This window comes from Pipistrellus hanaki (genome assembly GCF_964339955.1).
Source record: "Pipistrellus hanaki genome assembly, chromosome: 3".
Lineage (NCBI taxonomy): Eukaryota > Metazoa > Chordata > Mammalia > Chiroptera > Vespertilionidae > Pipistrellus > Pipistrellus hanaki.
In genome coordinates, this window is record NC_140505.1 from 12,963,678 (window position 1) to 12,990,298 (window position 26,621).

The following is a 26,621-nucleotide window of genomic DNA, read 5'->3' on the forward strand; positions in this document are numbered from 1 at the left end:
CACCCCCTACTGGGGATGTGCCCGCAGCCAAGGTACATGCCCTTGACTGGAATCGAACCTGGGACCTTTCAGTCCGCAGGCTGGCACTCCATCCACTGAGCCAAACCAGTTTCGGCTATTAATCTCTTACTGTGCCTAATTTATAAATTAAACTTTTATGTGTATATGTGAACTTCCGATATGTATCGGAAAAAACATAGTGCGTATAGGGTTCAGTATTATCGATGGTTCCCGCAGATCGAGGTACAGGGGACAACTGTATTCTAATTTCATCCTTCCTTCTACAGCAAGAAAGAGACTTTTAGGATTCCCTCTTCAAAAAAAAAAAAAAAAAAAAATTAGGCTTAGGTTATCCTTAATTACCACGGACCTGCATACAGTCCCAGCAGATCTGGCAAACTCCTAACAGAGTACAGATCTCATTTGTGAGGTCTGACAAAACTTCCACCCAAACGGAAACAGCTTATATTGCACCCTCCACTAGAATTTACAAAGTAAACATATGGCAGGCTACAACTGCCCACACACAAGAAAAACCAAAACACCGCGTGCTTTTCGTTTCAACCAAAATCTCAGTAGACTAAAAAAAATTTTTTCAGTAGACTTAGTCTGTTTAAATGGTTTCCCTTTAGGAAATCAGTCAGGCAAGACAATTTCGAGACCCTAGGACAAATAAACTTTATTGCACTTGCACATGTTAAGTGGCAATCAACAAAAACTCAATTCCCTTCAATCTGGCTCTCACCACCAGCTCAGCTTTTGTAGCATCTGAACAACACCCGCTGAGAGCGTTCTCTGAGTCCTCACCCAATTGCCTGGCCTCTATCGTAAACAAGTAACTTCCAAGAGCTGTTTTAAAGTGTGGGAACAATAAAAATCTATTTTTTTTTTGTTTTATTCTATTTTACAGTTAAGATTATACACTGCAGAACAAAGAGCTGATTGTGAAATTGATTTATAGAGAGGACTATCCAGTGTGACATTTTTGACACTGTGGATTTAAATTTCCTACAATATTTTCCATGTTAATTATATACGCAAATTCCTTGAGAATTAGGTAATGTAATCAAGCTAGCAAGACTCATAGGAAACTAAAAGTGCAGGGTTCATGCCGAAACTAGTTTGGCTCAGTGGATAGAGCATCAGCCTGCGGACTGGAAGGTCCCAGGTTCGATTCCGGTCAGGGGCATGTACCTTGGCTGCCGGCACATCCCTCTTCCTTCCTCTCTGTGAAAAGTCAATAAAATATATATATTTTAAATATATACATATCTTTAAACATATACATATATTTAAAATATATACATATATTAAAATATATGTATTTTTAAAAAGTGCAGGGTTCAAGGAGAAGCTAGGGGGACAGGGTGTGATGTAGCCAGGCTTCCTAATCTCTGTGCAGTCCATTTCTGGACCCCTGTAGCTGATGCCTTGTTGCTGAGTCATGAGAAAAGCGAAAATAATTTGAAAGGTAAGGAGAAGACACATACAGTAATGTACTGAAAATCGGAAGACCCAATTTGGAGTTTTCTTTTTTTTTTAAAAATATATTTTATTGATTTTGTGTAGAGAGGAAGGGAGAGAGATAGAGTTTAGAAACATCGATGAGAGAGAGTCATCGATCAGCTGCCTCTTGCACACCCCCTACTGAGGATGTGCCCACAACTAAGGTACATGCCCTTGACCGGAATCGAACCCGGGACCTTTCAGTCCCCAAGCCGACGCTCTATCCATTGAGCCAAACCGGTTTCGGCATGGAGTTTTCTTTTTTAAGTCTTTATTATTGAAAGTATTACATATATTCCCCCCTCGCGCTCACCCCCCCCCCCCCCCCCCCCCGCCACTGACCTCTTTTAGGCCCTCACCACCCTACTGTCTGTGTCCATGGGTTATGCATATATGCCTACAAGCTCTTTGCTTGATCACTTCCCATCCACCCACCTGCCTTCCCTGTGAAGTTAGTCTGTTCTATGTCTCTGGATCTATTTGGTTCAACAGTTCATCCAACTAGGAGTTTTTTTTTAAGAGCAATAGAAAGAGGTTTTAAGTTGGTAGGTGAGTTGGGAGAAAACATGGTTAGATTTACAATATTAAAATATCACTTTAGGTATATCTAACTCTGAGTAGGCTAGAATATCTATTGTCTTTATTTGTCCAACCAAATTCACCTTTCCCCTTCTGATAATTTGTATCTTGCCTTTCCTGGATGGGCGCATGACCTAGCCCTGGCCAATCATGGCATCCTATATTTCTGGACACAATCATTGGTTCAAGTGTGGCCAGGTGATAAAAGCTGAGCCAATCGGAGCCTTTCCTCGAGATAGCTCAGTGTAGAGCCAAAGAAATGTTGGCCTTGCCTCCAGCATCACAGAGTAAGAAAGGCATAAAGGTCAGACTGCCACTGGCCATTTTCTTCCACAGGGAAAAGGCCTGTCTTTAAGGTGAAGAAAATGAAGTCAGGGGAGCAAACAGAGTAAGAGACAAATGGAGAGGAAAAAACAAAAGAAAACAAGGCGGTACAGTGTCCTGCTTCCGGTCCCTGAGACTAGTCCTTGAAGTCTTGTGAGCCACTCCTTACCTTTCCCGATTCAGAGAGCCAGTAAACTCCTCTGTCGCTCCTCACTTAGGTCTTCACTGAAGTTAGCAGGCGGTTCTCTCTCATCCGAAATGCTCTCCTATCACCTACCCCCTCCACAATCTCACCTGGCCATCCAAGTCTAGCACAGCTTCCTCCTCCTCCATGAAGACTTCGTGGGTAACTATAGCTACAAACAATCTCTCCCAGTAATTTTGTGTGCTGCGTGTTTATTATCTCTGTCACTCTCAGGGCATTTCTCCTGATACCAACTTGAACTCTATACTCTGTATATGTCCCCAACTAGATCAGAAGATCCTAGAAGGAAGGAACTGAACCCAGGGCAGTCACTCAGTAATTAACTGTAGAATTAGAATCAGTGGCTCAATGAGCTGTTTCCTGAGCATCCTCTGCCAGACAACAGATTTCCTGCCCCAGTAGAGGCCTGTGTTAGAGCTATCCCCTGGGCATGCAACAGCCACACTTTTATCACTAAAAAAATTTAAATTGTTCTCCTACTACAAACACCACAGAGGACACAGTATTTAAAATGAGGGAACAAAACTCTGTTTTACATTTTAAAGATGTAAACTATAATTCTAAAGTAAAAATACAAGTTAGTCAGGACAGTTCAAAGAATTTACTTAACTAGAGGCCCGGTGTATGAAAATTCATGCACTGGAGGGGGGCGTCCCTCAGCCCAGACTGCCCCCCTCACAGTCCGGGAGCCCTCAGGGCAGGAGGTGATCTGGTGATCAGGGGAAGGTGACCCCCGCATCATACCTCTGCTGCTGCCACTGCCAGCAGCGTACCCATTGGCTGGCTTCCTCGGGTGGCCCTGGGTGGCTAGGCTTGCCTGCACCTCAGGCTGGCCTTGGGTGGCTAGGGGACTGGGCGCCACTATCTTGTGGCTATGGGTGCCACCATCTTTGATAGTCAATTAGCATATTCCCTCCTTACTGGCTGTGGGTGCTGCCATCTTTGTGAGTGTATGATGGTCAATTAGCATATTCCCTTTTTATTAGATAGGATCATCAAATAATAGTTGTTTTATTTTTTTTAGCTTTTAATAGGTGTTTCTTCAAATGTAACATCTACATAATTACTTTCAAGTACAAATTACAGTACATTGCAAACTTTTTGTATAATAAAAAAGTATTATTTAGCAATGCTTTTTAAGTCCTAGACAAGCATTTTGCACTCAAAAACCAAAAAACAAAACAAAACAAAAAAAAACACACGTAAGTACTGTATTTTCTTGTAATTTTAACTTTTTCTGTACAACTATTTTCAAATTCTTTTTTTCTACCTAGTGTAAAAATAAATTCCAACTTTATATCATGGTCATAAACTTAAAATTATAGGAATTGGGATTAATTAGGGTTACTGAACATGGACATGGCCCAAAACCTCAGATTACTTAAATTGTAGGAATAGCTGAAAGCAACTAACCTGAGTCATCTTGTGATTACAGGAAAACTACCTCTCCTCTTTGTGAATCAGGGCAGTTCCCACCCTCAGAGAGTGACCGCTGTTGCTCACGACCTTCTCGATGTGCAGTGTACGTGAAAAGTAGTAGAGTGACATCAAGTAGAGATTCCTTCACATGATGAGCCACTCTGCAGGGGACCCAGGCCCTATTAGGAAAAAAACAAACAAAGAGTAAGTGTTATCTGACATAATAAAAACGTGGAGCCCGCTGCAGCCCAGGTTCACCTCCGGACCTATCCATACGTTACCCAGAGAAGAAGGGATGAGAACGAACTGTTAAGATCTGTGGAATATGCCAGAACTCCAAGAGCAGTTTCTGAACTTAATTCCTAAGCTTTCTGTAAGATGTGCTGTACTTTTCCCTAAAATTAAATTGAATGGTTTCATCTTGTCCCTGGAAAAATGACAAGCACACAGAGTCAACTTGGAATTCGGTGGCTTAATTAAATGTACTACCTATTTGAGACAATATTACTAAATTGTGCTAAATTGTCCCAGTGACTGCTCAGTATCTGTTCCTGTTATCAGCTACTTCCATGTCACTCTGACAAGTTCTCCTGTTCTTGCTCACATTTACTTTTTACATTTTTCATAACAGAGTGGGGTCTGACATGAAACCCATCAAAAAGCTCTCAGTTACTAAAATTTTTTAAAAAATCGGACCTGCAATGGTCAAAAAGCACTTTGCAATGCAGGCGCCTTAGGGGTACAAAATGAGGGGTGAAGAGCCGCCTGGTGTGGTAGGAAAAGGCCATCCTGTGACACCTCGGGCCAGATTCCTCCTCTGTCAATGAGGCAAATAAACCTTAATGTGCTCAACCATTTTTGTAGACTGCATATCCTTTGTGTGGGCACCTCACCGCCACAGACTGTACCTCTTACTAGGTACAGTGATTCTCAAGATGGTGGGGTGCGTGTGGCTTTCCCCAACTTCCTCCTGTTTCCCATTCCACCCCAGTCTGGGCCCCTGTTTAAGAATCAGTGATCTGGGTATGCTCTGAAAAGCCCTCTGTCTTTGGAATATTTAAACCCCAGTCATCTCTCAATCATAATCAGCACCCCTGAGAACTGCAAAGCGTGGCTTTGTAGAAAGAATATTTAAGAAGGATCCTGCCCAGCTGGTGTTGCTCAGTGGTTGACAGAGCACATGCCCGGGTTGTGGGCTCGATCCCAGTAGGGAGGGTGCAGGAGGCAACCCATCAATGATTCTCTCTCATCATTACTGATGTTTCTATCTTTCTCTCTCCCTTTCCTTTCCTCTCTGAAATGAATAAAAACATATTACAAAAAAGAAGAAGGGTCTTGAAAGAGCTGTTAGTCAAAGGAACTCATCTTTCCTCATGCACTTTCAGAGCTTCTCTAATCATAGAGAAAGCTTGTTCGTTTATTGAGCCTTGTGCCCCTCCCTGCAACTAAAGGCTCTCATTTGCAATCACTCTTCCCTGGCCTGACCTCAGCGCTCCACTGTCACCACCCGGCGCTGTCTGGGCGCCTTCCCGTCAGCCTTCAGTGCCTAAATGAATGAGCTGCCCTGACAGGCTTCTATCCAAGCTGAAGCTCAGGAGATAGCAGGGTAAGTCAGGTAAAGGTGGAACCTACTGGGTAAAAGATGGGTGGTCCCCACTCTCAAGAAGCTACAACCTAATGCAATAGCAATGCAGAAGAAGAATGACAAAAATGGCAGGAGTAGGTAGCAAGCATATGAGTTTTTGATAGAAAAGGAGAGCTAACATGCAATATTAGCCTTAATAATTGTCTCTGAGTATTATTCCCTCTAAATGAGGGTACTGCTCTAATGAATATTCCCTATGTTACACAGAACTCCTTAATGATGCAACGGAGAGATTAGAGGAGAAATGGTAAGGAAGGAACACCTGGCATTTCTGATTGAAATCTTATGCGTAGAACACACTCAGGACTTCAACACAATAAAACATGTGGCACTGGGACATGTTTCCAATAGGAACATGATTTCCATAGGAAATCATGATTTCCAATAGGAACTAACAGGTTACTCTAAAGTAAACATATATTGAAAGAAAGTGGAAAGAAATGAGGAGAGTTTACCCTAAGGGGAGGGGGTCAAATATTCCCCCCACCCCCCTCCCAAGCCAAATATTTTGTGTTTCTTGAAAAGTTCGAGCACTATGTGCCCTAAATTGAATTCACTTGGGAGTATCATCTTTAAAATCTAAATGAAGGAAATGAAGGTGACACCATCTTGCCCGGCAGAGCAGGTGGTGATGGGAGGCAAATACAAAACATAGAAGACCAGAACTCGCAGCACAATGTTGATGGTGAGAGTTACCAAAGGTGGCTCCTCCACAGGAAAGCCTATTCATCGGGAATTGATTACAAGTCATTGTGACTTTCTGGATGAGAGAAGGCAAGAAAAGAATGAGGAAATGAAATAGATGAGATTCAAGATAAATGAAAATGTAACACTGAGCATCCCTCAGTGGTGTCACTGTGGGGTACAATGTCCATTGTTATGGAATGATGCTTTTCTAAGAATGGAATGAAGAGAGAAAGGCAAGGATAGATTATCTATTAGTGTATGTCATAAAGTGTTTCTAATACAATTGAGCCCAAAAAGCTGCTCATGGGATTATTGATAAAAATGCCTGATTGTACATTTGAGGTACAGAGTCATGTGCACACAAAGTGCAGTAAAATCTGGGCGGTCGGGCATCTTGTCCTATAGATGCCACCTGCGTCTCTCTCCTCTGATGTGTCTCCCATCGCTTCCCCATTTCCTCACCCGGAGTTCAGGCCCTAACCTAGTAGTCCAGGACTTCTCTCTCATGTGGATTTCACAGACCCCCCAATTTTCAAAGGGATATTTGGAGAACCAGAGGGACCAGCTGATTCTTTACCAAAGGCTAGACCATCTCTCTCTCTCTCTCTCTCTCACACGCACACGCACTCATTTAAAACCTATAATTTACTGTCCCTATTAGAACACAGATGAATGAACAATTTACCCCGACAAAAGTTGGAAGGCCATAATTTCAAACTTTAAATAAGTCCTTTAAAAGGGAGTAAAATTTAGCTTTATGAAAACCGGTGAAACCTACTTTGATTTTCTCATTCCACTACAGATTGATGAAAACATGGTCACAAACCAACACTGGTTTGAAGAGCTGAGTTTGTGAGTAAATTTCATGTTTTGTATATTTGAGCACAATTTTAAAAAAACAACCAATTTCAGGCTCTCCTGAAGTCCTGTCAGTTATTCTAGCAAATTTCAGAAGGTGAGAGTAATTGGCCCCTACCGTCTTTGGGCCCATGGCCATTATGGTGCTTCCACACTGCTTTGTGTTGTGGGGGTGAGGGCTCTGCAAACATTTCTTCTTGGCCAGCAGGGCCCATCAGAGGGAGCCTGGAAGGCCAGAAAGGGGCGGGGAAGAAGGGGCCAGCCCCTTTCTGGTTGCTTCCTGTTCCTGCCAGTTACCCGGCAACACCCCTTCGCCCAGGCAGCAGCATTGCTTTCCAGTAGCAGTTGGTTCCCTAGGCTTCCCACGTTGCCAGAACCAGCCCTTCTGCACACCCGCATGACATACCTGCCTGGCCAAGCAGCACCCCAGCCCAGAGATCTGTGTCCCCACCCCCCGGACCCCTCGGAGGTGAGGTGCGCTCCCTAAGTCCGCACTAGCCGGCCACCGTCCCCTTCTCTTAAGTCCGGGTCTACACTCGGAGACTCCCATCCAAACAAATAGGCTCTGATACCCGTTCTCTTTGTTTCCAAACACGGGGTGACAAAGCTGACTCTGTTGTCCGACCTCCTTTGTTCCCTCTGCATGTTCAGTCCTGGAATACCTGTTTAGCCAACTCCTTAGACCAGGCAAATTCATTAGTCAACAGAGCCAAACAGCAACAGGACAACAAATGAATTTATTTTGAGAGCCAAATTTTTTTTTTTAAATATATTTTATTGATTTTTCACTGGGAGGAAGAGAGAGGGATAGAGAGCTAGAAACGCCGATGAGAGAGAAACACCGACCAGCTGCCTCTTGCACATGCCCCTGACCGGAATCGAACCCGGGACCTTTCAGTCCTCAGACTGACGCTCTACCACTGAGCCAAACCGGTTTCGGCGAGAGCCAAATTTTTTAAACTTAATCTATATAGGTAGGCACATTGTTATTAACTTAATTAGGGCACTCCTAAGCTGGCCTTTGCTAAAAACTCAAGGGTCCAAAGAGCCGCATGTGGCTCATGAGCCGCAGTTTGCCGACCACTGTTTATACGTTTCCTGTCAACTTAGCTAGGGTGGTTTCCATTTCCCCCGACTGTGAGCTGACTAGTTCTGCCATGTTCTTGCACTACGGTGCAAAACAATGAAAACAAGAAAGAATTCCACTTCAACATCCTGCTAGAGTTGGTTATTGTCTGTCTCCCCCCAGATAGTTTGTAAACACCATGAAATGGAGTGTTCTGGGTTCACTGATGTAGGCACCCACCTCTTTGAACATCGCCTGGCCCACAGCAGGTGCCCAATCATCGTTAGATGAACAGACAGGAAACATTGAAACATAAAAACATCAAAACAATTTGGTTGTGAAAATATGCTTGGGATATGTAAAAGTTATAACCACGTGCAAGTATATCCAGAAAATCAGTAGCTGAACTTGGCAAAACTCTCTGAAATTCTTAGCAATATCCATTTTCTGCTTTTCTTGCGCTATTTCCTTGTTTAGTCATTTTTGTCAGTGGAGGCTTCTCCATATTTTTCTTGTGCATGTTGGCATGTTATCCATGAGAGCTGTACAATATTCAGTGTGATAAGATTTACAAAAAGCAGTACATATTTGGCCTTTGTCCACTGTTCATGGCACATCGCTCCTAAAACCCTTGGGATTCTCTCTGTAAGAGCCATCGGGCCATCATCCCGTGCGATGTTTTGTTTCTACCCCCAGGTCCTGAAATAGCTCCGGAGCAGAAAGGTGAAGTGAGTGTCTTTTGCTATTAATAAACATCAAGTTCCTTTTTACTTCATGTGAGTTTATGTTAATGAGGTGACCTTTACACAGCCCCTAAGGAGGGGGCTGTTGCCAGGGGAACCCCACACAGCCAATGAGCGTGTCCGAAGTGCAGTAGAGATACTGAGAGCACACACACAGGAGAGGTTTTCCTTCACAGCCCATCCATAGGACACACCTGCCCGGCCAGTGTGGCTCCGTGATTGAGCGTCAACCTGTAATCCAGGAGGTCCCGGTTTGATTCCCGGTCAGAGACCATGCCCGGGTTGGTGGGCTCCATCCCCAGTGGGGGGTGTGCAAAGGGGTGGCCAATCCATGATTCTCTCTCCTCATTGAAGTTTCTATTTTTCCTTCTCCCTTCCTCTCTCAAATCAATTAAAAAATATTTTAAAATAAAAAATAAATAAAAAAGCAAAACACACAACTTAAAAATGGAAATACCAATAAAATGTCTTAGAGCTCACAAAGAAAACTTCAAAGGCAGAACTCAGAGCATTTTGTTCTGCTCCAAAAACACTGTCCAGGGAGAGAAACACCCGGCCCTTGACTGTCACTGGCAGTGACCTTGGACAGGTCACTGAGCTTCTCTAGGTATCTGTTACTTTTTCTCAGATATAAAGAAATTACCCTTCCTTCTTAAGGCTCTGATTTTCATATAAAATGTGCTTTAACATCCCCAAAAGCACACCATAGCTTTAAAGCACTCATAGCCTATATCAGATAGGAATTTCCTCTCTCAGTCCCCAACCCAGTCCTCTGCACAGACTGAGCTTGGAAAATTGCTAAGTGACTGACAGCACCCAGTCTAATACAAAGCTCTGGTGCCAATTCCTACTTCCGGTTCCAAAAGAAATCATAATTTTCTGTAGCTAATACTTTAAAAAATATATATTTTGGTTGATTTCAGAGAGGAAGTGAGAGGGAGGGAGAGAGAAACATCATTGATGAGAAGGAATCATTGATTGGCTGCCTCCAGCAAGCCCTCAACTGGGGATTGAGCCTGCTACCTGGGCTTGTGCCCTGACCAGGAACTGAACCATGACCTCCTGGTTCATGGGTTGGCGTTCAACCACTGAGCCACACCGGCCAGGCTGTAGCTAATACTTCCTAAACTTGGCTGGATATTTTCAAGACCCTAATCAGAGGCATAGTATTCATATTGGCAGCTGCACTAAATGTCTAACACATTGGAGCTCATGGCAAAGGTCAGAAAAGACCAGGTCAGGGCAGCCGACTCTTCTCTTTCACTGACATCTTAAGGCATAAGATCCCAACTGTGGAGTGCGGGCTGACTGAGAGGTACTTTGCATGGGACGGGATGGGTCGTGGAGCTCTGAGGTGAGCTGGAAGAAGGTGCACGCGAGGCGAGTGCCTGCCATAGCACTCTCTTTGCTGTTGTGTGAGGTGAAGCATGGAGTGCAACAGAAAAGTCGATCAAATGCCACTTTAGAAATAAAGAGAACAGAGGGGAAACAGGCTTACACAAAAAACAGATCTCAGGACCAGAAGTTCAAGGTCAGTAAAAGAACAGGCTGCTGTGTTTCACAACAACAGATGTCTACAAAACTTAACGGAGGGAAATTGTTTTTGTTGTTGTAGTTGGTTGTCACTAGTATTTTCATACAATTTTGTTCACAGAAGCAAAATACAGTGTGTGTGTGTGTGTGTGTGTGTGTGTGTGTATTTATTTATACATCAATAACACACAAAGGTACAAGCCTATGTGAGCACGGAAGAACAGCTCGGTCAGCAAGCACAGGAGGGTGGGTGTCATCAGCAGAGCCAGGGCTCTGGTTTCACGTAAGCAGCTGAGTAGGTGTGTCTCCATGAGGACTCCTAAGTGCTGCAGACCTGTTGCTTCTCTCGGGTCAGGCCAGGCCAGTGGGTTAGTAAGTGGCATGTTGTAAATCCACCACAGCTCAGCAATTGTAGTTCCTGGAACAGGCCTACCGGGAGAGGTGAGGGTGCAGGTCCGGGGTCAACTTCTGGGCTGCTTGTCCTACCATCCTGAATACCCTCTCCTGCCCCCCTTCCCCTACCTCTTATCTCCCTTCCCCTCCCCCGCCTCCCCCTCTACCCCCCAAGCAGAGGAGGCAGCTGAACTTTGAGTCAAGGTGGGTATCAGCTCGAACCTTGAAAAAGTCCCTAAGATTGCTCTTAACCTGATAGCTTCCATAAAAACTCAGAACTCAGATTAACGAGCAGGGAGAGATGTGGGTCATCAATGAGAAGGGATGCTAGCTCTTTATGACAAATAAGTCAGAAATTGCTAAAGGACCAATATTTGCATATGAAAGGAAAATCCTCCTGTGACAGCCATTCCAAAGAGCAAGCCCATGGCTTTTTAGGTTAAAACGATAGAAACTGGGAAAGTCTGCCTACCGTGTTCCCCTTCCTAACCTCATCCGCATCCAACAGGCTGCATGCCAGTGAAGTCACGCATTTTTGCAGACCCCCCATTACTCTTAGTATGGGTGTCTTGTGATTTGGGTAGTATCCCATTTAAAATAGAAATTCATCGTTATCATCGTCTCTTTTAAGAGAGAGAGATGAGAGAGAAACAGCCATCAGTCGTCTCCTGTACGGGCCCCAATGGGATTGAACCTGGAACCTAGGTATGGGATCGGATAGAGAATCGAACCCTCAACCTTTGGGATAATGCTCCAACTAAATCACCTACCCAGAGCGCAAATTCAAAATCTGTTAATAGCTTAGACCCAGTTACTACTTTCATATTCACAATCGCTATAAAGACAACATTCTGGAAAAAATGTATTTAACGCTCTTCTGGCATTCTAAGTGGATTAATGATTGCCATTCTACCATGGAAGTGACAGCTTCCATACTTACTCAACGAGAGAAATTGAAAACTCAGAAGGCTTTCTTTCCCTTCCCTGGAACTGACCGGTCGTAAAGGGTCACTTTACTTAGGGAGGATTCACTTAGGTGCAGCGCATTCTCAGAGACAAGTTAAAGATAATCTAAATGGAGATGGCCTGAGTTGGCCAGATGCCAACAGGAAGAAGTCACCTTAATGGTAAGTCTATGGAATACCTGTGGCGTAAGCACTTCCCTGGGGCCGGATGAGGTTCAGACTTCGTGTGGAACTGGCAGGGAGGAGCAGGGGGCAAGAATAGGACTGGATGTGCTAAGGTCCTGAGGCCAAGTCCCAGCTCTGCCACTCTCTAGTCCCATAATGGAACACACCTGTGCCCCAGACCTTGGCTGATAGCTCATCCCGATACATTAGCGTTTAGTTTATGGGTCTGAGATTCCAGGGCACTATTTGTATCTTTAGATGATTATTTCAGAGAGAAAACAAACACAGGAAAAGACTTCCCCAGACAATGTTCTGTGTACTGTTTCGCCCTGACCAGTGTGCCTCAGGTGACTGGTCCCATATACTGCCGGAAGCTGCCTGTTGGCTTCACTAGCAGAGAGGTGTGGACAAGGGACCTAGAAGGCTGGTGACCCTTGACCTCTGGCAAAGGTCAGAGCTACCCACCCACAGTTTAGCTATGCACCCGCTGTTTAGTCAGACAATGGTAGCTGAAGCAACTTCCCTACCAGACAGTCATGTAAATCCTTACAGATAAGATAGTCTGCCTGTTACTGGAAATTGCCTGCCTGAGGGCTACAGGTGTATCCCAAACTGAATAAAAGGTTGGCAAGACCCAGAGTCCTTCCTCTTGAGCTGGGCTCCCGCCTGGTCCCCCCATATTTCCAAATTATTGTTTCTTGTCTCGCCTTTCATTTTGGTGTGACCCCTCTTCCAGAGCCTGAACCCTGAACCATGTGGGACGTGGGACATTCACAATATACCAAAAGGTTTCAGGGCACATACCTGGGCTGGGAGGCAACCTGTATATGTTTTTCTCTCACGTCAATGTTTCTCTCTCTCCCTCTCTCGCCCTCTCCCTTCCTCTCTCTCTCTCTCAATAAAAACATATCCTTAGGCAAGGATTTCTTTAGAAGCTTATTTCCACACTACCTAAAATTTTATTTCCTGTACTTCCCTGGCCTCTGGAGCATGAAACCCTGGGATTGGTGCTGATGAGAACGCTACCTGATCATAAAATGCCTTTGGATTCTAACCTCAGAATGTGACCATTGAAAGGGACCCTGTGCAATGGACGCAGGGAAATGAAAGTATTGGAAGCCCTTCTTCGCTCCTCTGATGTGGGGGCAGGAGGCGGTAGCCCTCTGCCGTGCACCTGCCCCCTGCGCCAGCTCCTGAACAAAGCGGCCCAGCCAGCTCCATGGGGCTGAGTCTCCTGGTCACAGTCCTAGAAGCCAGACCGCTCTCTGAGCTCCCGCCGCATTCGGGAGTGGAGGGTGAGGGATCGGTAGTCGTGTGTGCCATCCATCTCTTGTATTAGTCAGAGGAGACCCGTGCTAAATGCATAGGCACTGAACTCAGTATTTAGGCCAATTTTAATAAAAGCCCGTGTCACATAATTTGACATGAGAAATAGCTGAGGTGGATCCTTTTTTCAGTACCAAGGTATTATTTATTTTAATCACTTCTATAAAAATCTTTCTACTAGGTACCACATACCTTTTAGGTCTTCCTAGGCAGCCTATAATGAGCGCACTTTTTCTTGATGACACAGGGGCAAATCACGACCAAGAATTACAGAGCAATGCTGCTCCCCGCGGCCTGACAGTGTCAGCCTGACAGTGGCGGCATCTCTAAGTGCAGGAGGCTCCGGGTGCCCTGCCGGCCGTCAGCAACCACTTCTCACTCTGTCTCCTTAGGCTCTTCTGCTGTCCCATTTGCTGCTTTTGATTGGCTTTGGGCTTAAAACAGAAAACCAGACAAGGAAATCTTTTGTTGTTAATCCTCACCCAAAGGTATTTTCCCACTGATTAGTATGGAGAGGGGAAGGGAGAGGAAAAGACAGAGAAACATCCATGTGAGAGAAATACATCAGATGGTTGCCTCCTGCACAGGGCTCATTCCCTTGGTCTGCAGGCCAGTACTCAATCTACTGAGCCAAACTGGCTAGGGTAACAAAATCTTTTGAAACCCTACCTAAAATATGAAGAAATGGACTTTTGGGTCATCAGGAGGGTCAGCTTTGGATAAATAGGGTGATTTCTCTACCGACCACTCTTGGGCCTTCTTGGTTCTGAGTCGTGATCTGGCGGCTGGCAAAGGCTTGCTGCACCTGTGACCCCCTGCTAAGTCCTTGGACACTGGCTCTGTCCTCCTCTGCCTTTTTGTTTTGCTTTGCTAATCCTCACACGAGGATATTTTTCCATTGACTTTCAGAGAGTGGGAGAGAGGGGGAGAGACAGGGAGCTAGAAACATCAATGTGAGAGAAAATAAAGTGTCTGCCTTCACCCATGAACCCCAACCAGGGCTGGGGGTCAAGCCTGCAACCGAGATATGTGCACTTGACCAGAATCGAATCCGGGACCCTTCAGTCTTTAGGCTCTAACCACTGAACCAACCCAGCTAGGGCTGCCTCTGCTTTTTAACCAGAACTCTCAAAACCACCTCCTTGCTGTGTGTTCACTTCAGTGTTACTTCTGTTTCATTTATCCTGAGCTCTCAATAGCTTGGATCTTGTAGTTCCTTCCACTGTCTGTACCAACCCACACCTGCTTAATACTTATGAAAACCAATTCCAGGGGAGGGTTTGAATGTTTATATTACACACAGAGCTTTCAATTCTAAGTGCCACAATTATGAAAGCTGCACAGAAGTAGGAAATACATCAGCTGAAAGAATGTTCTAATTTGCAGACAGCTTGCATGTATTTTATCAGACTATACTTGACATTTTAAGCCTTCTTATGTCAGTAAATTATACTTCTTCTAGCAGCAGGAGTTATTAAGTCTGTGCCCAGAATAAACCAGACAGTTTTGGAAAGTTTAATTTTTTTTTTCAGTTTTCATACTCTATGACTGTGTTTGTTTTTCCAAAAATAAGCCTATAATGATACATAGTTTCTTATTTCTAATTTAAGAATATAAATGCCATTTTTTAACTTTCACAAGGTTTCATCATAATCTGGTGGAAAGTTTCAAAAATTCAAAAATAAAAATGACAAAAGATTTAATCTGAAACTTCTATGCAAGATGGAAATATTTCTTGGTGATGGCTTGTTAAGATTAAAATGGTTAGAAATACAACACTTAATGGAGTATAGGGTGCCACCTCCATGAGTGAAATCTTATGCTCCTCAAAATTCATACATTGAAGCTCAAATCCCTAGTGTAACTGTATTTGGAAATAAGCCCTATACACATATAATCAAGGTTAAATGAGGTTGTAAGGCTGGGGCCATGATCCAATAGGATTAGTGTACTTTTAAGAAGAGACCCCAGAGAGCTCTCTCCATGTGCACACGGAGGGAAGCTCATGTGAGGGACACAGGAGAAAGCTAGGGAGAGGGCTCTTACCAGAAACCAGATGGACTGGTATCGTGACCTGGGTCTTTGAGCTTCCAGAAATGTAAGAAAATAAATTTCCAGTGTTTCTGTAAAAGTAGGCAGCTAGTTAGATGAAAGACTGGGCTGGGGGGAAAAGAAGAAGAAGTCTATTTTGCTTACAATGGCCAGAGGGGAACAAAAAGGGAACATTAGCTCATACCAGACAGCATGCCCCAAACTAAAAGTAATTATAAGGAGGGCACAAGGTCAGTAGAGTACATATCAAGTTTTTGTTTGTTTGTTTGTTTGTTTTTTGTTTTTTTTACAGGGCAGCCACAAAAATGAGGAAGGCGAGATTTGAAACCCTTCCAGATGGCCCGGACATCTGGGGCAGTCTAGAAACTTAAAGAATAAAGATATATAGATATATGATCTTTTAAGGCCTCCATTATGTGGGGGACTCAGATCAGCTAAGGTGCTTGCTCGTATTATATTTGAGTGTATTTTCTTCTGCAATAAAACTTCACTTGCTTTGCCCGCTATTTGTTGTCCCTAGTTTGAATTCATTCCTACAAGCAAGACAAGAACTAGGGTGAGGTAAGCTTTAGGTCCTCAGTAACATGTCAGCCATCCCGCCTGGGTCTTTGGTTATGGCAGCCCATGCTGACTAAGACACCATCTACCTTATAATATGCGCAGTGATTTTACCAAGAAAGTCAAAGGTATGCCATCAACTGTAAGATGTACCCCAATTCCAATGTTGAAATGGGAAATGTTAAAAAAAAAATAAACACAATGTTTAAAATAAATAGAGATTAAATAGCAAAAATAATCCATATGACAATAATGATGAGCTTTTAAAAGTAACTTTTACCTGAATAAGGCCGAATAATCTGCTCCAATCATCTTTGTTTGATGGTCTCCTAAATTGTTAGAACATGAGAGGTTGCATAGCTTTGTGCATGAGAAAATAGTCAAACATGGGCAAATGGATATAAAACCAAAGCTTAACCTTTTATTGTTTTCACTAGAGGCCGGTGCACTAAATTCGTGCACAAGGGGTGTGGGGGGGAGAGGGGTCCCTCAGCCTGGCCTGCACCCTTGGGGAATGTCTGACTGCTGGTTTGTGGAAGGCGACCAGCAGGGCACTCGCGAGCCACCCACCCTCCCCTAATCCCCATCTCCACTGTCACCGCTGGTCTCCTCCTTCTCAGGGGTTCAGATGTTCATAGTGACTGGTCGTTCCACCGTCCCTGTGTTCAGTCGATTTGCATATTAAGGTTTTATTATATAGGATTGAACTTACCTCCATTCCCCCAGAAAGCCTGAGCTATTGACAGATATATTGACATGTAGTGCCTTATCTCTGCTCCTACCTCACTAAGAACATGTAAACTTCTTCAATTTCCCCTCTATAAGCTAACACATCCTTTTTGTTTCAGAATTATGGGTCCTTTCAAAGGCTAGCATCTCTCCTGATCTCTTTCCTGGGCCAGTAGCCTGTCCGCTCTCTTCCCACCCTCAGTCTCTCTCCCCATGGCCTTCGCTCCTTAGTCAGCACAGACAAAGTTCCCTCTCCTTAAATAAAAGCAGAAAACCACACACAAATGCAAGCCGTTCCAGGCCCTGCTTCTGCCCTCATGCTTTAAACACTTTCCTTTTTTTCTTTTTCAAGAGGGTTCCATAAGCCTTGCTGTCTTCCTCCTCCTCCGCTCTCCTTTGTATGGAGTGCCATACAACCCCACTCAACATCACAAGTCCCTCGGGTTTTCCTGCCACATGCTTCTCTCGCCAGGTTCCATAGCAACGGCACCGGGTGGACTGAATTCCACAGGATGGTCATTTTGCTGGTGGAGAATCTACTCTTTCTGAAGCCAATAGTCATCCAGCAAACAAGAAACCTCCGACAGCGAAGGTGCCTCTCAAATGAAGGATTAATGATGTGAGGAACAGGAAAGGTGGCACATAGCACATCATGCTGATGTGGTGGGGCCGAGGAGAATAGCAGCTGTGTGTGAAATGACACTTAAGCTCCGTGTCCTATTGGTGAAAACCAATGCCATTGGCTTCATTTATAGATACCTGAGAGCCAACCAGTAAAGGAAAGGAAACTATATTATTAGTTTCTTTTATTTAAAAAATATATTTTATTGATTTTTTTTACAGAGAGGAAGGGAGAGGAACAGAGAGCTAGAAACATCAACCAGCTGCCTGCTGCAGAGCCTCCCCCCCACAGGGAATGTGCCTGCAACCAACGTACATGCCCTTGACCGGAATCAAACCCGGAACCCTCCAGTCTGCAGGCTGATGCTCTATCCACTGAGCCAAATTGGTTTCGGCTATTATTAGTTTTTTAAGGACTAAGGACTAGAATCCATATATGCTAATTCTATAAACCCAGAGGCCACCACCACATCACAGCAGTTTAAAGAACCAGAGCTAGGAAAACAGGAGTCAGTCAGCCACAGCTTTCTCTAAAGTAGCTGTTGCACAAAGTTTTCAAAAACCCGTAGAAACACTTGAGTGATTGTTATTGACCTGTAATACAATTTTCCATGTCAAAATATAATGTAATTTTCCTCTCCATTTTTAAATTATTCAGTCAGTCTTCAATTTTCTGTTTGAATGGATGAGTCATAACACACAGCACACTGGAAATAATTCAAAACGCCAAACAAAGTGGTTAGAAGTTTATAACCTGACAATTGAATCAGGGCATATCTTGCATCCAGCACAAAGAGCCAGAGTGTTAAGTTGACCTGCTTTAGCTGCACAAGTGGTAGGATTTCTAGTAGCTTTTGCTATTTTATTTATTTTTATTTTTAAAAATATTTTTATTGATTTCAGAGAGGAAGGGAAAGGGAGCGATGGAAACATCAATGATGAGAGAGAATCATTGATTGGCTGCCTCCTGCATGCCCCCCTACTGGGAATCGAGCCCACAACCCTGACAGGTGCACTTGACCGAAACCAAGACTCTTTAGACTGCAGGCTGATGCTCTATCCACTGAGCCAAACCAGCTAGGGCAGCTTCTGCTTTTTAAAGATTCACTATCATTCTAATGTGGTATCCTATAGATAAACCCAACAGTTTTAAGCCAGAATATATTATCAAAATGAGAATAAAAAGCTTCTGCAAGCACATACTGTCAATTCATTTCCAAAGGCCCAAATTTTAACAAGTAGAATAGATAAATTATACAACAAAAGATTATAAATTACTTTGGCTAGGAAAATATCTTTAAAAATAGCTGGCTCTGCGGACTGAAGGGTCCCGGGTTTGATTCTGGTCAAGAGCATATGCCCGGGTTGATCCCCAGTATCACTGCCCTAAAAGTCCCCTGTGCTCTGCTTACTCATCTGGCCTCCCCCTCAAAAACCCTGGCAACTACTGATCTTTTTACTGCCTTTTAAAGAATGTCATAGAGTTGAAATCATACAGTACTTAACCTTTTCCTATTGATTTCTTTCATTCAGCAATGTTCATGAAGGTTCCTCCACCTCTCTTTGTGGCTTGGCAGATGTTGTCATTGCTGAATAAATGTATGGAAATACTGTGGCTCATCTATCCACTCACCTGCTGAAGAACATCTGCCAATTTTTGGTAATTATGAATAAAGCTGCTAAAACACCCCTGTGCAGGTTTTCATACGGACCTGCCTGCTGATTCCTCAGTCCTCGCCCATACAGGTGCAGTCTGATGAGAGCTGACTTACCACTATTCATTCTGGAAAGCAGAAGATATTCACGTTGGGGCCATTCCCCCCCTCAAAGCTCCTTGTTACCTCTTTGGCTCACAGCTATAATTTCTGATTGACAGATAACTTCTGCAGATGTATTTTCTGAAGCTTGGCTACTTCTAATGACTACAAGGTTATCAAGTTCCTTCAAGGGTACCGTTAGAGATCAATGCATTTTCTTTATTGTCTACATAGAGGGCTGACATCTGCCATAGAGACTTAAAGAGAGGGCCCGGCTGGCATGGCTCAGTAATTGAGCGTCGACCTATGAACCAGGTCATGGTTCAATCCCCAGTCAGAGCACATGCGTGGGTTGTGGGCTCCATCCCCAGTAGGGAGCATGCAGAAGACAGCCAATCAATGATTCTCTCTCATCACTGATGCTTCTATCTCTCCCTCTCCCTTTCTCTCTGAAATCAATAAAACATATATTTAAAAAAGAAAAAACACACATTCCTTATTTGTTTCAGACATGTCAATATTACTTGCCAGGACTGAAAATCCCCAGTGGAAATAAAAGTGCTTAAAATGTCAGACAAAGGGTTATGTATTGATGCTTCTATATTCATAGAGGGATTGTCTAAATAGATCTCAGACACACTAATATTCTTGACATTGACATTCTCATCTCTACTTCCACAACCAGAGCAAGTCTGTTTTTCTTTGTATCAGAAGGTCCCCATTCTGCTGTAACCTGTCTCCTTTCCTCTCAGCTGCCAAATCAACAGGTGGATGCTGGTTCTGTTGCCTGTTTCCAGGAAGTTCATGGTCCCCTGTGCGACCAGGATGTCCTTGGTCATTCTGTTATTAACCTCATACTGTTGACCACCCAGTTCTAGGGTTGCATCATTCACACCCTGATTCTGACATTTTAGATGCAGGCCTTTCACTTAGAAACATCTGTCTAATGCATCAGGGTACTTATGAGAGAAAAACTTCTTTTTTTGGGGGGGGGGGTGGGGATGAAATTTGAGAACCTAGGTGTTTTGTTCAGAAGGGAGTTTATTTTTTTTTAAAATATATATATATATATATATATATATATATATATATATATATATATATATATATTGACTTTAGAGAGTAAGGGAAAAGGAGATAGAGATAGAAACATTAAAAAAATGACAGAGAATCATCAACTGGCTCCCTCTTGCATGCCCCCAATTGTGGGATCAAGCCCACAACCCGGACATGTGCCTTGACTGGGAATTGAACAGTGACCTCCTGGTTCATAGGTCAACGTTCAAACACTGAGCCACACTGACTGGGCAGGCAGTTTGTTGATAGTATCTGCAACAGCTGCTTTTTCTGATGAATACTGCAGAGCCAGAGAAGACTCCTGTCTGACAGAGTGCTGCGCTGAGGAAGTATGACCAGAAAGACCTTGGAGAGCAGGAGCGGGGAACCTTTTGTCTGCCATGGGCCACTTGGACATCTATTACATCATTCGCAGGCCATACAAAAGTATCAACTTTAAAATTAGCCTACTAATTGGGTCAAACATTTAATTAACTCACCCCTAATGCCTTGGCAGGCCAGACCAAATGATTTCTCAGGCCTTATATGGCCCGCAGGCTGAGCCAAACTGGTTTCAGCTCCCTCTCCACTTTTAATTTTTTTCGTTTAAAAATCAGATTTGAAAGCAAGGGCTCACAGAGATGTCTGCACACCCAGGTTCATACCAACACTATTCACAATCGCCAAATGGAGCAATTCAAGCGTCCATCTACACATGAATGAATGAATAAACAAAGCATGGTATGTACATACAATGAAATAGTATTCAGCTGTAAAAAGAAAGGAAACTCTGACACATGCTACAACATGGATGAACCTTGGGAACATTACACTCAGTGAAATACACCAGACACAAAAGGAAAAACACTGTTTGAGTCCACTGACATCAGAGAGCTAGACTAGCCAAATCCATAGAGACCAGAAGTAGAATGCTGGTGTTTCAATGAACTCCACTGTTTACCTCCACAGGGCAGAACACACCACTTTCTCTTTGAAAAAGCCACTGTTCTCCACCCTGAGATAAGCGTCTCAAATCACCAAAACCCTTTACTGCTCTCTCCCCCAGACCACCGGCCTCCCAAGGGCAGAGCCATACACCTTGCACCAATTCCAGTACAAAAGAGCTTCCATTTCCTGCATCAGCGAATAAACAAACCATTCAGTGATGTTCAAGTACTGGTCTTCCTGGTTGTCCTCAAATTTGGCTTTCAAAAAAAATGTGTGCTCTCTCTACTCACTTCAATTCAGCACATTGGCCATTGCAAATAGCGTATGTTTTTCTATTACATATCCACTCAGCAAATCAAAGGGTCATTTTGATTTTTGATCCATAAAAAGGAGTTGTGTCCTACCACTTAATCTTTAACTTAGCCCCAGAAAGCTAAAGACAAGAATCATGACTCTTATATTCCAAAGGGAGGAAAATCCAGCTTTTTCTCTTGAATGTTGGCTGGCATGAATGAAAGAGGAAAATTGGGGGTGGGGAGGAGATGCTGAAATTAGAGTTCATTAACATGCCACTATAACAGAAATATTAACACAAATTCTTTTCCCTTACAATGAATCAAATGAAAAGATGTTAGATTTAAACAGTACCATCCTGAGAATACACTATGAATGGGGTTTAAGGACAACAGCCTGGTAGGGACCTGAGACCCCTACACTTCACATGACCTTGCCTGGATGTTCCCAGATGGCAACCCACCGAGGGTGGGAGCAGCAGGACCTGTGTCACAGCTTCTCCGGGTGGGGCTCAGCAGTTCTCAGCTCCAGACTCTGGAAGTGAGTCCATCTCTAAGCTCTTGAATAGACAGAGTCAAACGGTATAAATGTACTTATTTTGTATATTTTCATCTATCCTATATAGAAAAAATATATATATATATATATATATATATATATATATATATATATATATATATATATGGTTTTTGTTGTTGTTGTTAATCCCCACCCAAGGAACTTGCTATTTAGTTCCCCAGAGTCTTATTTTTTCTTCATTGATTTTTAGAGAGAAACTTCGTTGTGAGAGAGACACATTGATTGGTTGCCTCCCGCACATGTCTCTACCAGGGGTGGCTGGGGCTTAAGCCTGCAACCAAGGGATGTGTCCTTGACTGGAATCGAACCTGCGATCCTTCAGTCCACAGGCTGGTGCTCTAACCATTGAGCAAACACAACTAAGGCTATAGATGGTTTTAAAGTCAGACAGTAATGCAAAGAGCTGGCAGTGAAGTATGGTCTAGGTTCTGGTCAGCTAAAAAGTTGATTGTAAATATCCTTTTTATAATTCAATAGAGTAGTCTGAAAAAAAAATTCAAGGTAAGAAGTTTATACAAAAGAATTAAGAATTCTACTGAGACTGTAATTCTTAACCTAAAAAAAGGAAATGTCTATCACAGCCCAGGCCTACTGTTTTCGCCTCATTGACACACGTTTCCTTCTTCAAAGACACTGTTCTGCCCACAGTTCTTGCTGGAGGGAAGTACCCAAAGTGAATGAGGTCACCTCCTTTTGGAGTCCTCTTGGCCAGAGGTCTATGCTATGTACTCTTATGACATCAAGAGAAGAGAATTGTGCCCGACAGGTGTGGCTCAGGGAGTCGAGCATCGACTTATGAACCAGGAGGTCATGGTTCGATTCCTGGTCAGGGCACATGCCCAGGTTGTGAACTCGATCCCCAGTGTGGGCATGCAAGAGGCAGCCGGTCAATAATTCTCTCTCATCATTGATGCTTCTCTCTCTCTCTTTCTCTCTCTCTCTCTCTCTCTCTCTCTCTCTCTCTCTCTCTCTCTCCTTCTCCCTTTCTCTCTGAAATCAATAAAAAGATACTTTTTAAAAAAGAAGAGAATTGCAAAAACGGAAGGACATTCAACTGGTCTCTTAGCCCTTCTATAATTTCAATCTTACCAGGGACTGAACTATGCTAGAATTAGGCTTGCTATTTAGTTCCTTCAGTCTGTCCTTAAATAAATCCCCAGAGTCTTAATACTTTCATGCCACTCTCATCAGAACATTTCCTAATTTATCTACTTGTAAAGACAAAAGATTGCACAGACAAGTTCTGACAGCCGCATCTCAACAATGCATTATACCAAGGGCTAAATGACAATGAGAGCCTCACTCAATTCCTGTCTAAAACACAATCCAGGACATAGACATGCAGCAAACACAGGATTTAGTAGCCTTCCCCCCGCCCCTCCAACATTGAGCTCCTGTCCATTGCCAAGCCTGCCCTGCCCTCCATGCCTTCTTCCAGGCAGTGACAGAGTCCCGTCATAATGCGTTTCAGATTTTGAAAACTAGCTTTCCAAAGGTGCATATGAATTCTTCACAAGTGAAATGCACATAAGTATTCACATATTCACTTGTCAGAAATGCTCTGAGAGCCCGGCTGGCGTGGCTCGGTGGTTGAGCATCAACCTATGAACTGGGAGGACCCAGTATGATTCCTGGTCAGGGCACATGCTGCGGTTGCCGGCTCGATTCCCTGTGTGGGGCATGCAGGAGGCAGCCGATCAATGGTTCTCTCTCATCATTGATGTTTCTATCTCCTTCTCCTTCCTCTCTGAAATCAATAAAACTATATTCAGAAAAAGATATATCCTGCCGAAACCGGTTTGACTCAGTGGATAGAGCGGCAGCCTGCGGACTGAAAGGTCCTGGGTTCGATTCCGGTCAAGGGCACGTACCTTGACTGCGGGCACATCCCCAGCAGGGGGTGTGCAGGAGGCAGCTGAATTGATGTTTCTCTTTCATTGATGTTTCTAACTCTCTATCTCTCTGCCTTCCTTTCTGTAAGAAATCAATAAAAAATATATTTAAAAAAAAGAAATATCCTGAGATTTAATACATTCTTTATGGTCCTTAACCACCATAAGATTTGGCTTCAGAGGTTCACATGGACAGAGACTGCAGGTTGATGGGGCAGCCCTCTGCCCCTCCATTGCAAGGCAGAGTTAACCATGCCGATGGCATTTTCAACCTCACATCCCTCCAATAAATAAAATTGATTATAACCTCCGAACTACTTTGGTGCTTTCGCTATATTTAGAGCACACACAAAAGGACCAATTATTTCCAAAGAACATCGTTTCAGTAATTGAATCTTTGTAGAAAGAGGATTTCTTTTTCATCTACAAAAGCGTTTATAAAGAGTGCCCTTCTCGAATCTGACCAAATGCATTCGTGATGCAGTGCCTCTCTGGCGCGGTTTCCTTAGCTTTCCACACGGCCACGGTTTCCTCTGGAAGGCGTGAGCTTTGCCCTCTGAGCCAGGAGGCCACAGCTGGATTCCCGGTCAGGGCACGTGCCCAGGGCTGTGGGCTTCATCTCCAGTAGCAGGCATGCAGGAGGCAGCTGATGGATGATTCTCTCTCATCATTGATGTTCCCGTCTCTCTCTCCCTCTGCCTTCCTCTCTGAAATCGATAAAAGTATATTAAAAAAGAAGACTCTCTCCCTTTCGGGGCACTCTAAAGCCGCCCTCACCGATCTGAGTCCGGTGCACCGCATCTTCAGCCAGCTGTCAAGGACAGGAAAATCTACAATCCTCCCTCCCCTCAACTTCAGAACAAATTAACCATTGATTAGCCGGTGACGCCATTCGATAGGATTGTAAGTCACGCCAATAATAGTACTTTTATCGGCTGAAACAAGGGGTTAAATGCCAGTCGCTGCCTGTAACATTGCCAATAACCTTAACCACAACACGATATACATCTATTCTGGCTCTGCCCACACGAGCTGTTCATGCACATTTACATGCCAACGAACATATGAAGCTGTGCGCGCAGATGTTTATATTTGTAACCTCACCCCCTTTCTCCATGAAGCATTGCACGCTTATCACATTTATCACAAAGAGAGAAGGCAATACCCCCAAACATACATATTAGCAAACATCATGCAAATCCTCCCATCCCATTTGGATGTACCTTCTTAAGCCATTCTCTTGGATTGTGTCAGTCAGTTCTTTCCGATAAACAACAACAACAAAAATATTCTGAACAACTTTCTGACTTCCAGTAACCTCAGTTCTCCGCCTGCTGCTCGTTAAAAATCCGTTCCCAAACGACAGCTTCTACGGGAAACGGCGCGCGCGCGCACACACACACACACACACACACACACACACACACACACACTCCAGGAAAGCAGACATTCATTCTCACCTTCAAAGACACCAAGCACGTCCCCTGCAGCTCGGAGCTCAGGTTTGCCCGGAGCACATTCCGCAGTCCCCATCCGCAGGGCAGGCTCGCCTGCCTGCCTGGATCACGTCTAAGTTACAAGGTACACAGGTCACCCTGGGCCACAGGGAGGACAAAAGAAACTCACCCGGGCGGCCAGACGCCAGTCGCGGGCGCTCCGCAAGTGAGCCGACCTGTCGCGCCCCCTCCTCCCGAGGTCCCCCGGAGAGGGCAGGGGGAGGAGGGCAGGGGGAGGAGGCAGGCGCAGAGCCCGGCTGCCCTAGGCTGGACAGCAGGCTGCCCGCCGCTCCCCTCCGCAGACCATGGTGAGGAGCCGCGCTCTGCAAGGTCTGCGAGCTTCCTGCACCGTATGGGGGCGGCAAGCTCCACCGAACCCAAGAGTTGCAATGCTCTCCGGGAGCTGGGGAGGAAAAGCTGCTTTTGCATCGGAGGCGGAGGCTGCACCAGGTGTAACCTGCACCGCGTGACCTATTTTAAGAGGGAGAAGGAAAGCAGCAAGAGAAAAAAAAAACAACCCAAAAACAGACGGAGGGGGTGCGGGGAGGCGGGCGCCGTGGGCGCGGGGGCCCGGGTGGAAGCGGGGCTGCCGGGGAGAAGTTGCAGCCCGGGCCCTGGAGGGAGGCCTCCGGGCAGCGGATCGGCGGGCAGAGCCGGGGGTGGCCCCGCAGCAAGCTCCTCCTCCGCCGTGGCCCGATCCGGCTGCGCCCCGCCCTCCCGGGCACGCCCCGCGGGGAGCGCTGCTGGCGGAGCGGGGAGCGGGGAGCGGGGAGCGGGGTGGCGGGCTCGGGGCCGCAGGTGGTCGGGGTGGCAGCAGCGGAGTGACCGCCCGCAGTTCCGGGAGCGCAGTTCCCCGCCCCCATCGCCATCCCCGCCTCCCCGCCCGCCCTCTCCGCTCCGGAGGGTCCGCCCGGCCCAGGACAGCCGGGGAGAGGCGCTGGGCGTTGGGCAGAGCCCGAGGGCTGTCGCTTCCCGGAGCCCGTGGGGACGCCCCGCCCCAAAGTGCCCGAGAAGCCAGCCTCTGCCACGAGATGGGGGGTGGGGGGGGGAGAGCTTCCTGCTTCCTCCCCGCGCCCTTCTGGTTTCTCCTTCCTGGCATGGCCCGTCCTGCATGGAGAGGACACCCACCGGGCCAATACACCTGGTCCGCCCAGAGCAACGCAATACCTGCAACACCTGACAACAGCTTTAACCTCAGGGCGTCTTTTCACGTGTGTGAGTGTGT

The 26,621-nt window shown here is 45.0% G+C and overlaps 1 protein-coding gene across 5 annotated transcripts in view; it reads right to left on the reverse strand.

The window, feature by feature from the left end:
* The window catches only part of TRMT9B (tRNA methyltransferase 9B (putative)), a 40,388-nt gene extending 14,132 nt beyond the window's left edge, over nucleotides 1–26,256 (reverse strand). The window contains exons 1-3 of one of the 5 annotated variants that reach the window (XM_084877014.1): nucleotides 25,527–25,545; nucleotides 25,361–25,454; nucleotides 4,028–4,212 (exon numbers count right to left, since the gene is read on the reverse strand). The gene's annotated coding sequence lies outside the window, so the exon portion shown is untranslated. Of the gene's footprint in view, nucleotides 1–4,027; nucleotides 4,213–4,314; nucleotides 4,477–7,341; nucleotides 7,363–25,123; nucleotides 25,265–25,360; nucleotides 25,455–25,526 lie in introns of those variants that run through there. The other 4 variants (XM_084877018.1, XM_084877015.1, XM_084877016.1 and 1 more) reach the window with 4 other exon arrangements.
* Nucleotides 26,257–26,621: the final 365 nt, after the last annotated feature.